The sequence below is a fragment of the Ceratotherium simum genome, chromosome 3, assembly GCF_057802395.1.
Source record: "Ceratotherium simum simum isolate JZ-2026a chromosome 3, ASM5780239v1, whole genome shotgun sequence".
Lineage (NCBI taxonomy): Eukaryota > Metazoa > Chordata > Mammalia > Perissodactyla > Rhinocerotidae > Ceratotherium > Ceratotherium simum.
Window position 1 is genome coordinate 70,718,766 of NC_141902.1, and position 14,977 is coordinate 70,733,742.

The following is a 14,977-nucleotide window of genomic DNA, read 5'->3' on the forward strand; positions in this document are numbered from 1 at the left end:
GTTGCACATCTTTCTAGTTGCTGTGTGTGGGACGCTACCTCAGCATGGCCAGACAAGCGGTGCATCAGTGCATGCCCGGGATCCAAACCCAGGCCGCCAGTAGCGGAGTGCGTGCACTTAACCACTAAGCCATGGGGCCGGCCCTGCACCAGCTTGTTTTTGACATTAAAACTCATTTACTTAGATTTACTTCAATCTGAGCCAACTTGACCATGCATAAAACTCTTTTTAAGGTTCCTCTTCCACAAACATTCTGTAACTTTCTTTTTACATTCAGAATTTGTCCCATGCCTTCCTTTTTCCCTTCTAGTACTTTAAGACAAATTTATCTTTCTTAACAAAACAAAAATATTTTCATTATTTATACCTTCTTTACTGAAAACATACATCTTACTTTCCTTGAATACAAAGATGTTTTCTGTAGAAATTTTTAACCGTTACAGACCTTAGTGAAAACTAAAAAGTGAGCAGTTATGAACTTTCTTTCATATTAGCATTCTAAACACTTTTCATAATTTCTAGAAACATGCTACTTCATAGTACAATCTTTAATAAAATACAAGACATATTTACTAATACGGTCAAACATCTTTTAGTTTCTTTGTAATAAGAAGCTAAAAATTGATAAACTTAGACATATTTAGCAATTATGTTTCAGTATGTTATCTTATTTGAGAATGACCCAGATCGTCAATGAATTTTTTATTTATTTATTTTATTTATTATTTATTTTTATTTTTTTGTGAGGAAGATTAGCCCTGAGCTAACATCTGTCACCAATCCTCCTCTTTTTGCTGAGGAAGACTGGCCCTGGGCTAACATCTGTGCCCATCTTCCTCCACTTTATATGGGATGCTGCCACAGCATGGCTTGACAAGTGGTGCATCGGTGTGTGCCCAGGATCTGAACCTCGGGCTGCTGCAGCAGAGCACGCGCACTTAGCCGCTACACCATTGGGCTGGCACCTCAATTAATTTTTTATCATTTAATTTTACCTAGCAAAACTTGAAAGTTTCAAGTTACCAGAAAGATTTTGGAAGTTATTTTAAATACACATGCCATAACATATAATTATTGTTAAGAAGTTCACCCAACACTTTTATCTTTTTCACATCTATTTAGTTTACTCGTTCCCAATAATTATTTAGATTGCCTACAAAACTTCATGAGACATTAGACAAAATTAGCCATCATTTTAAGTTATTATTTTTGCTAACCAGTTTTGTAATAGAGATAACATCAGCTTATTTGACCAATAAATATAGAATAAAGGCTGCATGTCTACATCATAGCCAATGCTGATAACTCTGAGGACATGTCCGTTTTAACCAAACCAACAATTTTAAATAAGCTTTCACTTGCCAAAGATTAATTTATATCATGTTAACTTGAAAGACATTTGAGTTAGTTGTGTTTAGAAATAATTTATGTAAGCACTTACTTTAAGCCATTTAAATAGAGTTCTTTAGAAATTATACCATCTCAAGGTAAGATATTACACACACGTATGTAACATACATATAGACACACACACACAGACTCCACAGCTATTGTTTTAAAATTACTGCCATGAATCACGTACAAGGCTCCATAGTTATGAATCCAAATTTTATTTTTAGCCTTTTTTACTAATATTTGTGAAGAACACACTCAAGATGCTAGATTTTGGTGAGGGCGCACTTATAGCCAGTTTTTCTTTCCTTTTCCCTTTTTTTTTCCCTTCAGTCCTAGGAATTAGTGATGTGTTAGATATTCCCAGGAGGGTTTGCAAGCTCTTTGAGATAAGGGAAATGGGTGGAACCTGAAGTGCCTCTAGAGCTGCATTTCCAGTCTTGCAAGGACTAAAGAGGTTGACCCACCCTTTCAGCTACATTTTTCCAATTGCTGCTGCTTCTTTTTTTTTTTTTTTTTTGTGAGGAAGATCAGCCCTGAGCTAACATCTGTCGCCAGTCCTCCTCTTTTTTTGCTGAGGAAGATTGGCCCTGGGCTAACATCTGTGCCCATCTTCCTCCACTTTATATGGGACACCGCCACAGCATGGCTTGACAAGCGGTGCATCGGTGCGCGCCCGGGATCCAAACCCCAGGCTGCCGCAGCGGAGCTCACACACTTAACCACTGCACCACTGGGCCGGCCCCCTCAATTGCTTCTTTTTATCAGGAAGATTTTTAACTTAAGAGGTGAATCAAAAGATTTTTATGTTCTAAAACTTCAGGACAATGTATCACACCTTTAAAAGACTGCACCAAGTGTTTAATGAAGGCCCTCTTTCCAAGTGCACAATTCAACTCTAGACCAATTTACCCTGGGGTGGGGGGTGTTGTGGAGCTTTCATTAGTGTCTGTAAGACCAGGAGAGGAAGCTGGGACTCCGAATTTGATTAAGTTTATAAGACTAGTCATTGCAAGAGCTCTCTGATTGTGGTCATGTGATGTTATAAAAGAATATCACCTTTTCCTGTTTCATGGGCTCATAGCTGAAAGTTGCCCAGTTTGGGAAAATGCAGCCTAAGGGGCTACAGGGGGGGATCGAATTAGAGTTTCCCATTGTTTCAGAATTTAGACAACGCCGGTCAGAAGTGTATTTATGCTGCAGCTAGAATCAGATTGCAAAAATTTCAAGCATCCCCAAAATCAAGACCCTTACAATGAAGGCCCAGCCAAGGCTTTCTTCTGATGGCCAATGTAATTCCCCTGCTGACGGCAGTTTGGTGGGACTCTTAGCCACAAACAGGAATGCAACTCACATATCTGTGCGACCATCTCTGACCACAAAATGGGGTGCAGCCATATTTTTGTCTGACCGTATTTTGGGACCCCCTCCTCCCCCAACCTGACAATTATCAAGCTAGGACACAAAATATGCTTGTGTCCATGTCATGTGTAAGATTCTGCTCTTCTCTGTAAACATTTACACCTTGTGGAACCTCTAAGTTGAAAGGTGGAGCCCTTGACTCTTTAAAGATTTTTCCCTGTTTCTTGGTTTGGAGACTCAAATAGAGCCCAAAATGGCCACTGTAATTTTAAATTATCCCGAGTTATCTTGTCAGCTGTTTACAGTTATCCCCATTTTAGGGGCTTTTATCAAGGTGGCTGCAACAAACAAGGTCTTTCTAGGGAAAGGTGTTTAAGGTCTGATAGTGTGCTTGTGGGAACAGCTCCCCCAAGAATAACCAAGGGGTCGGCTTTTTCCCTTACGTGTTCTGGCACCCACACAAAGTTCAGGTGATTTAAGTCCCGGATGAGCTGCCGCTGCCAATTGCTTCACCGCGAACAATGAGGGCCCAGTAAGATATGTTCTTCAGGTGGAGTCCCTGTGAGGACGTGGCTCGTCATGGGTAGAATCCCCGACTCCTCCGTAAAGTCCCCAGTCACCTGGGAACGTCCCGAAGGACTGGAGGGAACAGTGCCTCTTTTCTTCAGAGTCAGAAGACCCTCATAAGATTACTCTGAAAGGCCATTTGTTACCATCACCAAGAAACTTAGTCCCCAAATAGCCAATTCAATTCAGACAAACATTAACATACAATACAATTCTACATATAACCCAGACCAGAATACTAGCTAGTTTTCTGGGAGTAGCTCAGAACCAGTAGCAGGAACTACCCACAACCAGATTGCCAGGGGCAAGTCAGAACCCGTGCCAGGACTTGCCCAGATCCAGAGGCAACTTCATGAGTGGACTCTTGTTTTTCCTGCCTCTAATTGCCTTGGGTGGTTCAAGCCCAAGGTTCGGGTCTCAGCCCGCCAGGATTCCCCAGAATACAAGCCAAACTTATATTTTCAGGAAATCAAACCACAGAGAGGAGGTAAAGGATAATCATTTTCTTCGAGTTACTTACCCAGAGCCCAGAGACATCTTGATCCAGAAGCTGTTTCTTCTCTCAAAGGAAAAAAAAAACCAAAAACGCCTTGGGGCCTGGAGCGCCTCAGTGGGGAAACAGGAATCTGATCAGTTGAGCCTCTAGATGAAATTGTCTAGGCGTCAGCTTAGGGTTGATGAAAAGACCCCATGCCCTCCCAGAGCCTCGGGCAGGCGGTCACAGGACCTTTGTCCTACCAGAGTCACCAGTTGTTACTGCACAAAATTGGGGTTCTCTACCTGATGCGCACAAACAAGACAACTGATTATGGCATCAGCCTTTGGGGGGAGAAATCAGCTTTATTCTACGAGATTGATCTGCAGGGAGGTGGGGGGTGTGTGCCTTCATACCTGTCTCCCCAGTTCAGGATTTGGGGCAAAATTTAAGAGGTTAGAGGGAACAGGCTGGCACACGGAAATGCTGGTGGGACAGGCTTTGATTGGTGGGCTTCAAGCATTTATAGTAAAGTTTTAAACATTTATGACAGGGTTCTAAACATTTATGATGAGGTTCTAAACTTTTATGATAGAGTTCTAAACATTTTTGTTGAGGTAGAGAAGGAACTTGAACACTGAATATTCCTGAATGAGGGACCCCTCGCTTTTGATAGGAGTCCCACTTTCAAGTTCTGGTCGAGTCCCGGTCCTTGGGTTCCGTGGGGAGGAGGATCTTTGGTTCTGAGGTCATTTCAGGTCATGATTTCTTATTTTGCGCATGCCCTGACTACATGACTTTGCAATTTTTCTGAAAGACAATTCTTAATCACTCTGTTGATAAGAGATGGGGTCAGTTGAACCAGTCCTGGAGGGCCCACGGTTACAGCAGCATGCATTCCACCATGCTCATGACAGAGCTGAGGGCTCCATGCTTTCATTCAGGGATTAAATCATCCTGCCCTTCCTGGTCCTAGAGCTGGAGACACGAAGATGCCCATATGGGGACCGTGGAGGTTCCTGGTGTGAACCTGTCACAAGCTTGGCACGTGCTCTTTCACTCTTGCTTTTCCAGATGATTGCTCAAGCCTTCACCTCCAAAAGCAAGGAGTCTTGTTTGTCCTTCTTCACCACCCCTCCCCTGGTTTCCAAGACTTCCAGGGGCCAGTCCTCCTTCCAGAGCTGGACTGGGAGGCCAAAAGATTAGATGTGCGCACAAATTGATCGTGGTGACCACAGGTGTCGCCGTTCTAAGTTCTCCTCACAATCCATGGGCCTGGCCCACTCTGGGGACGCCTGTACAGGGCCATGGTGACACCCTACTCTGATGCCCTAAAGCTACTCCTCTCTTGGCCATCACGTGTTCAGCGTCCGTTTCTCAGAGCAGGACATCCGCCAGAGTTCCTAAGTCCTCAGGCGCTTCACTCTGCCCTATCCAGTGTGGGAACCTGTCCCCATGAACCTTTAGATTCTGAACGTGGCTCAGCCTCCAGAGTCTTTTCTCTTCCCCTTACGGGCCTTTCCTGCCGTGAGCCTGCTTCGGGGTCACCCCAGACTACCCCGATGGCTGTCCCTGACTTCGTCCTCTGTGTTCCTGTGTCACTTGGTCCACCCTGTACCCTGGAATCCAGAGAGAGGCAATCTTTGCTGAACTACAACGACAAACCAGAGATCTTGTTTGTCTCCTTTCCCCAGAACAATTTGCTGGTTTTACATTCACGTAGCCATGGGAGGCTGTCAAAGGATTTTTCCCATTATAATGAACATCTCTTCTCTGTCTCTGGCCTAGACTTAAATTCTCTATCACTCGACATTAGAATATTTCCTTTAAAATATTTTTCAAATATACTCAGAACTATGTAAAGAAAATAGATAATATTACCCTTCAGATACCCCCTTGTATCAGCCAGGGTCTCAGCAAGAGAAAGGGCAACTCAATTGGGTAGTTTGAGGAGAGTTTAAGCAGGAACTTGTCTGCCAGGGCAGACAGGAGGAGGGAACCCCCAGGCATGGACAGTGCCTGCAGGGGCTGTCTGGAAAGAATTCCTTCAGTCTTACCACTGCCTCTCCCTCGGTGCCCGGCACACGTGCCTTGGACTTGGCAGGCCAGGGGCGCCCTTGGTGGGGGTCTCCGCAGGGGACTTGCCTGCAGCCCTGACTTGGAGGAATCCCTCCCTCTCTGTCCCTCAGGGTGGCTGTTTCCTAGGAGGCTTTGTGGTCCTTCATGCAGGTTGCCTCTGGCCCTGCTCTCCTACAAGTCAGTCCCTGCAGACACAGCCTCCAGCTGAAACTCATGTGTTTACTTAAACTCTGCTGCAGTTCCTGTGCTTCTCTGAAGGCTGTTTGGATGCTAAAAACAGTAAAAGTTTCAACTTCATTCTGAGTCAAAAAACTTCACAGAATTAAGTGACTGCTGGTGGGAATCAGGTAAACCTTCCATTCAGCTTAACTTTTAATACCAGTTTATTGATGTTAGGAGAAAAACCTCAGGGGTTTTTGTTGTGATGGGAAGTTAAGAGTAAGGTGGCTTATTTGATTCATTAGTTTAATGAGTTTCTGTAATGAAGCGATATTTATGTACTCATGAGAGCCAATGTACTTATACACATTAACTTATCATCTGTAGGAAAAAAAGCATTTGATAAAGAATAACTGGAATTTGGCCTCTTGGTTTTTTTTGAGGAATTAACTAAATGTGATCGAAGGTTTTAGTGTGGAGGTCAGGTTCTCCCCAGTTTGCTATAGGCTGGGTTTTTATCCTAATGTCACTCCACAACTGGAAACACAATGGTCTGTATATTTGTGACTCCCCAAAATTCATACATTGAAACCTAATCCCTAATGTGAAGGTATTAGGAGGTGGGGCCTTTGGGAGGTGATCAGGTCATGAGGGTGGACCCCTCGTGCATATATATGGTGTCCTTATAAAAGAGACCCCAGAGAGCTCCCTAGCAACAAGAAGTCTGAAACCCAGAAGAGGGCCGTCACCCGACCATGCCGGCACCCTGATCTTGGACTTCTAGCTCCTGGAATGGTGAGCAGTAAATTTCTGTTGTTTATAAGGCACACAGTCTGGGATATTTTGTAATAATAGCCCGAATGGACCAAGACAGTCTGTTTATTTTGAAGCCATAGAACAATGCTGCATCTCTTAAAAAAACACTTTGACCTTGAAATTACAGGTTTTATATCAAAGGGTAAAGGAAGGAGAATGACTTATTTGTTTATGTCTTTTTGCGTACCATGTGCTGTGCTGACAGTTTGCAGACATTGTCTAATAGATGCTGTAATCCTATGAGAAAGGTGTAAATATCATTCCCATGTTTGAGGTTTAGAGCAGGACTTGGGAAGTAGGGAAGCACAGCAGTAAAGAGTTTGGGAATCAGCCAGACCTGGGTTTGAACCCAGCTCTGTCATATTGTATTATGTATGGCCTTGGGGTCATACTCCCACCTGTACAATGAGGAAAATAATGAAACCCACCTTATAGGGCCAGTGTAAGGGTTGGAGGTAATAAGTGTAAAATGACTTAGTCCAGCATCGTGCAGTAAGGAAGCTGTAGCTACTTATTAATTTATTTTTGCCCAAGGTGATCAAGTCAATGGCTGAGCTGGAATTTGAACCTGGGCAGCCTGAGGCCGCCGCTGTGTTGTACCTTTCTTGCATTCAGGTGATGATTAATCACTGCAGGTGACTAGTGAGCAGAGTCTGAGCTGGGGTCCTGAATGCCTTCTGCTCGTGGAAGCCAGCGAGGGACCTGGCTCAGTTTCTGGGCCTTCACCTGGCACATGTTCTGGGTGAGAACAAGAGTCCGGCCCAGCCCAGGCATCCAGGTGGCTGCCAGGAGCAGGGCTGGTGGCCCCAAGGGCAGATGTAGGCTGTGTGCATCAGAGCACTCACAAAGCACAGGGACCCCGATAGGGTGACCAGTCCCTCCTGGCATGGCTTCATCATTTGCAACACCAGCGCAAAATGAAAATGCTGGGGCCTTGTTCAAAAAACAGAAACACAAGTGCACGAGAGAAGCGAAAATGGAAAATGTTTTCCTTTCTTCTGCAGCCCCTCTCTTGGTCTTTCATGGTGTTCTTATTTATTTGATGTCGTGCTCCCTTGGGCACAGGGAGATTTGCCTGGGAAGTGAAGACCCTCATAGGTGCCCAGGGACCCTGCCATCAGACTCAATGCACACATGGCCCACCAGCCTCTGGACCAATGCCTGGGACTGGCCTGGGCAGGAAGTCGAACTCTCATGGAATGGCCTGCCTGGTATGCCGTGGAGGTGCCAGCCTGGGTCAGGACAGCCACTGCCGTGCCCCACCCTGAGGGACCTCGGGGCATTTGTGCTGACTCCAAACCCTCCCCAATCCTGATCCTAGGTCCCTGCCAGGTGATGGAGAAGTAGGTGGCTGAGAACCTGTCCAGGAGAGGCAGGGAGGTGGTGGGAGGTGGGATTACATGTGAGCTGAGACCCCCAGGGCCCTAGCACATGCTCCATTGTCCCATCAGAAAATGTAAATTCAAAGAGAAAATTATTAAGAATGTCAAGACAGTGATTGCAGAGCGTTAAACCCCAAGCATGGGCCCTTTTGATTGTAGGGTCCTGGATGATTGCCCCAGTTACATGCCCAATGAAGCCAGCTCTGCCTGCCCGTTTTCCCAGAAATGTTGCAATTTTAGCACTAAAAGTCCAAAGTCCCAGGAATACCATCAGTGCTGGGCAAACTGGGATGGTGGGTTACCCTACACCCCAAACAAGGCTACCCCAGCCTAAGTTCTCCTTCAATGACCTTAGCCAGAATTTGACAACCCAGAAGGAAGCTATTTGTGTGTGTGTGTGTGTGTGTGTGAGGAAGATTAGCCCTGAGCTAACATCTGATGCCAATCCTCCTCTTTTTGCTGAGGAAGATTGGCCCTGGGCTAATATCCATGCCCATCTTCCTCTACTTTATATGGGACGCCAACACAGCATGGCTTGACAAGCGGTGCATCGGTGCGCGCCGGGGCTCCGAACCTGCAAACCCTGGGCAGCCGAAACGGATGTGCCCACTTAACTGCTACGCCACTGGGCCGGCCCCCAGAAGGAAGCTATTTTAATTTTTGCATGCATGTACATTTGTGACACTTCAAAAAAAGGAATCTATTATAAATTTTATTCACACACATATCTGAGTAGGAGAAGAGGCTTAGTCTTTTCAGGTTTTAGGACTGCTGAAGGTTGTCAGCCCTGCCCCCCACAGAGCAGCTTCTGTGCCTGGCCACTGCTTTCCAGAGGTGGCTGGATCTGGAGGACGGGAATCACTCCCACCTGGCTCTGTAGGAGTGGACGTCCTTGCACATGCCCCTGAGTCATTTTTGCAGGCCACGAGCAGTTATACTAAAGAGAAAGTTGTTGTATTATAAACCCAGCCCTTTTCACAGGTGCCTGGGTGACAGATCCGGGGGTCCTCTCCCAGGACCAGAACTTGTAACTGCGGGCAAGCCACGTCGTCAGCTTCCTCCTCTGCAAATGGGGTCATCTTGCCTCCTAGAAGGTTAGGGGGAGGACTAAACGCAGTCATGTGGCTGAAGCACCAGCACAGAACCCGCCCTGTGGTAGGTGCTTAATAAAGAAGAGCTCCTGATCTGCACAGGTGGAAACTCGACAACAGTCACATGTGAAACCTGGCTGGCAGGGAGGCTCTTGGCTGTCTCCGGGGAAGGCAGGGAGACTCGCTTGGGTAGTGAAGCCTGTGAGCTTGTGAATGCAGCTGCTAGACATGACTTGTCCCTGCCGTGTGCCCTCCCTGCCTCCTGGGGCAGGGCTGGACACATGTTGGGGCTTAGTATACAGTTGTTTCTTGGACAAATGAGTGAAGATAACCCTCTTTTACTGAGCACTTTCTAAGAGCCAGATGTGGCACTGGGTCATATAAATTCCATATAAATTATCTCACTGTCATGGACACGAGAGGCCTCGTTCACTCACAATAATAATGATTGTGGCAGGGATAGGCCTTGATCTTCCATTATTAATGTATCTTGAAATTTTTAAGTCTTGAGTACACAGACTTCTTTTTCTAAACATAGCCTATTGCATTCATCAGGATTGTTTCCAGTACAAGTGATAGTTGCAACAAACTGGCTCAAACAAAAGAAAAGGGAAATCATTGGCTTATGTCACTGAAAACTCTATGTGGAAAAGCTTCAGGCATGGCTAGATCCAGGTGCTCAAACAGTGTTCTGAGGATTTTGTCATCTCTTTACCTTGCTTTCCTCTGTTTTGGCTTCATTTTCATTTTCCAGCTTTTTCACATTTCAACAGAATGGCCAAATAGGTGGCCACTGGCGGCTCTAGGTTATGTCTTACTAACTTAGCTACCCAGTGGGAAGAGTCCTCTTATTGGATGGTTCCCAAAAAGCCCCATGTTCATTGCCTCTGACTGGCCCATCTTGGGGGCCATGTGCTCTCCCCTGGGCCAATCATGGCTGGGAGGATGAGCTGGTGCCATTGACAAGGCCCAGGTCACATGGTTCCTGCTGTGAGTGGGGAATGGGGATATAGTCCCTCTAGTCAAACCTTAGGCACTAATAGGGGTGAGGCATGGCTCCCCCCACCCCCAAATCACAATGCTATTACCAAAATAAGAGGAAACAGATGGTGAAGAGCTAGAGAGAGCTTATTAAGCTGAAATTTTCTCTTTGGAATTCTCCCAGTGTTTCCATTTGATTTAAGCAAACCTTCACAGAAGCCCATCACTCTCTGGGTCTCCTAGATTCACTGGTATGGCATTTGAAGTCCCTCGCAAGCTGTCCCCTTTCTACCTCCTGCAGGTAGGAAGCTGACCTGCAATGCTCTTTGCTGCCTCTGAGCTTTTAAATGTGCTTTTGCCCTTTAAGTGTAATGTCTTTGTGGTTTTTCATTAAGCCCATTCATCTTCCAAAACTCAGCTCAAATGTCTTCTCATCTGTGAAGCCCTCTGGTTTCCTGGGGGCAGAGCCAGTGCCTATCTATATGGGTAGCCTCCCATATAAATCCTTCACAGCGCTCACCCCTGGACTTTTTGAGATGCAATTCATATAGCATAAAATTCACCATTTTAAAGCATACGATTCAATGAATTTTAGTACATTCACAAGGTTGGGCAAATATCTCCACTATCTAATTCCAGAACATTTTCAAGACCCTAAAAAGAAAGACCCATAAGCAGTCGCTCCCCCTTTTCTCTCCCCTACCCCCTGGCAACCACCAATCTACTTTCTGTTTCTGTGGATTTACCTGTTTTGGACATTTTATATAGATGGAATCAAACAATATGTGATCTTTTGTGTCTGGCTTCTTTCACTTAGCATGATGTTTCTGAAGTTCATCCATGTTGTAGCATGTACCAGTACTTCATTCCTTTTTTACGTCTGAATAATATTCCATTGTGTGGATAGACCACATTTTGTTTATCTGTTTATCAGATGATGGACATGCAGGTTGTTTCCACAATTTGGCAATTACGAATAATGCTGCTGTGAACATTTGTGTACAAGTTTCTGTGTGGACATATGTTTTCAAGTCTCTTAGAAGTAGAATTGCTTGGTCATATGGTAATTCTATTTTTAACTTTTTGAGGAACCACCAAACTGTTTTCCAAAGTGACTGCAACATTTTACTTTCTTACCAGCAGTGTGTGAAGGTTCCAATTTCTCCACATCCTCACCAACACTTATTATTGTCCATCTCTTTGATTATAGCCATCCTAGTGGCTCTGAAGGGGCATCTTGTTTTGGTTTTGCTTTGCGTTTCCAAAATGACTAATGATGTTGAGCATTTTTTCACGTGCTTATTGGCCATTTGTATATCTTCTTTGGAGAAATGTCTATTCAAATCTTTTCCTCAGTTTTAAACTGGCTTGTGTTTTTATTGTTGAGATGTAGTTCTTTATACAGTCTGAATGCTAGATCAATATCAGATATATGATTTGTAAATATTTTCTCCCATTCTATGAGTTGTCTTTTCACTTTCTTCATAGAAGTGTCCTTTGAAGCACAAAATTTTTTAATTTTAATGTAGTCTAATTTACTTATTTTTTTCTTTTGTTGCCTGTGATTTTTATATCATATTTAAGAAACCATTGCCAAATCCAAGGTCATGAAGATTTGTCCCTTCTAAGAGTTTTATAGGTTTAGCTCCTATAGTTAGGTCTATGATCCATTTTGAGTTAATTTTTGTATACGGTGTCAGGTAGGGGCTCAACTTCATTCTTTTGCATGTGGATATCTAGTTGGCCCAACACCGTTTGTTGAAAAGATTATTCTTTCCCCACTGAATTGTTAAAATTAACCATAAATGTATAGGTTTCTTTCTGGACTCTCAATTCTATCCCATTGATCTATATGTCTATCCTTATGTCAGTACCACAATGTCTTTATTATTGTAGCTTTGTAGTAAGTTTTGAAATTGGGAAGTATGAGACCTCAAACTTTGTTCTTGCTTTTCTTGATTGTTTTGGCTATTCTGGGTCTTTTGCATTTCCATATGAATTTTAGGATCAGCTTCTCAATTTCTGCAAAGAAGCCAGCTTGGATTTTAATAGGGATTGGTTGAATTTGTAGATCAATTTGGGGAATATTGCCATCTTAACAATATTGTCTTCCTATCCATGAACATGGGATATTTATCCACTTATTTAGATCTTTAATTTCTTTCAATAATGTTTTATAGTTTTCAGTGACACATCTTCTGTTAAATTCTTTCCTAAGTTTTTTATTCCTGTTGATTCTATTGTAAATTGGATTGTTCATTGCTAGTGTATAGAAATACAATTGGTTTTGTATTCATCTTGTATCCTGCAACATTGCTGCAGTCATTTATTAACTCTAATAGTTTTGTGTGTGTGTGTGTGTGTGTATTCCTTAAGATTTTCTATATACAAGATCATGTCATCTGCAAATAGAGATAGTTTTACATCTTCCTTTCCAATTTAGATGCCTTTTATTTCTTTGTCTTGCCTAATTGCACTGGCTAGACCCTCCAGTACAATGTTGAATAGAAGTGGTGAGAGTGGACATCCTTGTCTTATTCCTGACCTTAGAGGGGAAAGCTTTCAGTCTTTCATTGTTAATATGATGTTAGCTGTGGGTTTTCATAGATGCCCTTTATCAGGTTAAGGAAGTTCTCTAGTTTATTGAGTGTTTTTATCATGAAAGTGTGTTGGGTTTTTTTCAAATGCATTTTCTGCATCTATTTAGGTGATTATGCAATTTTTATCATTTATTCTATTAATATAGTATATTGATTGATTTTTTAAAAATAATTTTATTTATTTATTTTTTTCCCGCAAAGCCCCAGCAGATAGTTATATGTCATAGCTGCACATCCTTCTAGTTGCTGCATGTGGGACGCGGCCTCAGCATGGCCGGAGAAGCGGTGCATCAGTGCACACCCGGGATCCGAACCCGGCTGCCAGCAGCGGAGCGCGCGCACTCAACTGCCAAGCCACAGGGCCGGCCCATATTGATTGATTTTCATATGCTGAACCAACCTTTTATTCCTGGGATAAACTCCACTTGGTCATGGTGTAAAATCCTTTTTATATGTTGTTGGATTTGGTTTGCATCCAGAATTTTGTTGAGGATTTTTGCATCTATATTGATAAGGAACATTGATCTGTAGTTTTCTTTTCTTGTGATGTCTTTGTTTTTAACCTTTGGACTTAAACTGTTGTTTTTTTATGTTTACTTTGTTGTCTTTTCCCCCAACGTGGGAGCTCCTTGGAGCCAAAGATGTGTCCCATGAACCTCAGTTCCCTCGAGTTCAGCACAGGGCCTGTTATGGAAGGGATCAAGAGACGGGGACTGAGACAAATGAAGCAGCACCTGTTCTGTACCAGGCTCTCTTCTGGATCCTCGGAGTTCAAGTCCGTTTGGAACACATTCGTCCCAGTCAGAGAAAGCCTTGCCTACTGCTCTCTTTATTTATTTATTTAAAATACTTATTTATTTATTTAGTGTGTGTGTGCGTGCGCGCGCGCGTGCGCATGCACAGAAGATCAGCCCTGAGCTAACATCCACGCCAATCCTACTCTTTTTGCTGAGGGAAGACTGGCCCTGAGCTAACATCCGTGCCGATCTTCCTCCACTTTATATGGGCCGGCGCCACAGCATGGCCTGACGAGCGGTGCATCAGTGCGTGCCTGGGATCCGAACCCAGGGCTGCCAGCAGCAGAGTGCGCGCACTTAACCGCTACGCCACTGGGCCGGCCCCTGCTGCTCTCTTTAAATCCAAACAAACAGCACCAGTGCATGGGCTATTTTTCCTGTTTCACCACAGTCGTGCCTACACAGGATCCAGGGATGTCCTGTGCTCCCTTCAGTGCCTGGCCCAGGAGCGGAACTGCACACACCTGACAATGGGTAGCTGTTTGGAACTGAATGCAAGGGCAGGAATTGGCCTTTGCAACTTCTTTTACAAGAGATCCAGCATCACCTTCTGGGTTTGAGGGCCGCGGACATCCTGGGTGCTTGTGAAGAGAATGTCTGCTTTGAAGCCCAGGGCCTGTGTCCAAGCCGAAGCCCACAGCCTATAATGAGCTTGTAAATCCCCCAAGTGAGCTTAATTCTGAAAATGGTTATTGATTTTTTTTTGTGGTAATTTGAATTCCTCGGAAACCTCATCCAGAATTTTTCTTTAAAGTGAATGACTTAAGAATGATTACTAATAATGTTCTATATTGGTTCATTAACTTTGACAAATATACCCTACTACTGCAAGATAATAATCGAGACAACTGGGTGTGTGGTATATGGAAGCCCTCTGTACTATTGTCACAATAATTCTGTAAATCTCAAACTGTTAGAAAATTTAAAAGTTTATTAAAAAAAGAATATAGTGCTGGGTGAAGATTTAGGTTAAATTGTTTTTCCAAATAGCTGTCCAATTTCCTACCACTTCTTATTAAATAGTAAAGATTGATTTGTCCATCTGCTACTTATGTATTGAATTCTCATTTTCTGGACTCTGGGTGATTAATTTATTTTTAACTGGTACACTGTTGTAAGTGTTGACATTTTAATATGTGAAAAAAATCCATTCTCATTATGCATTTATAAAATCTTCTTAACCATCTTGGCCTTCTTTTCCCCCAAGTAAATAGAAAGTATCAAAAAATTATATTGAGATTTTAGTTGGAAAATTACCAAACCTGTATTTTTATTT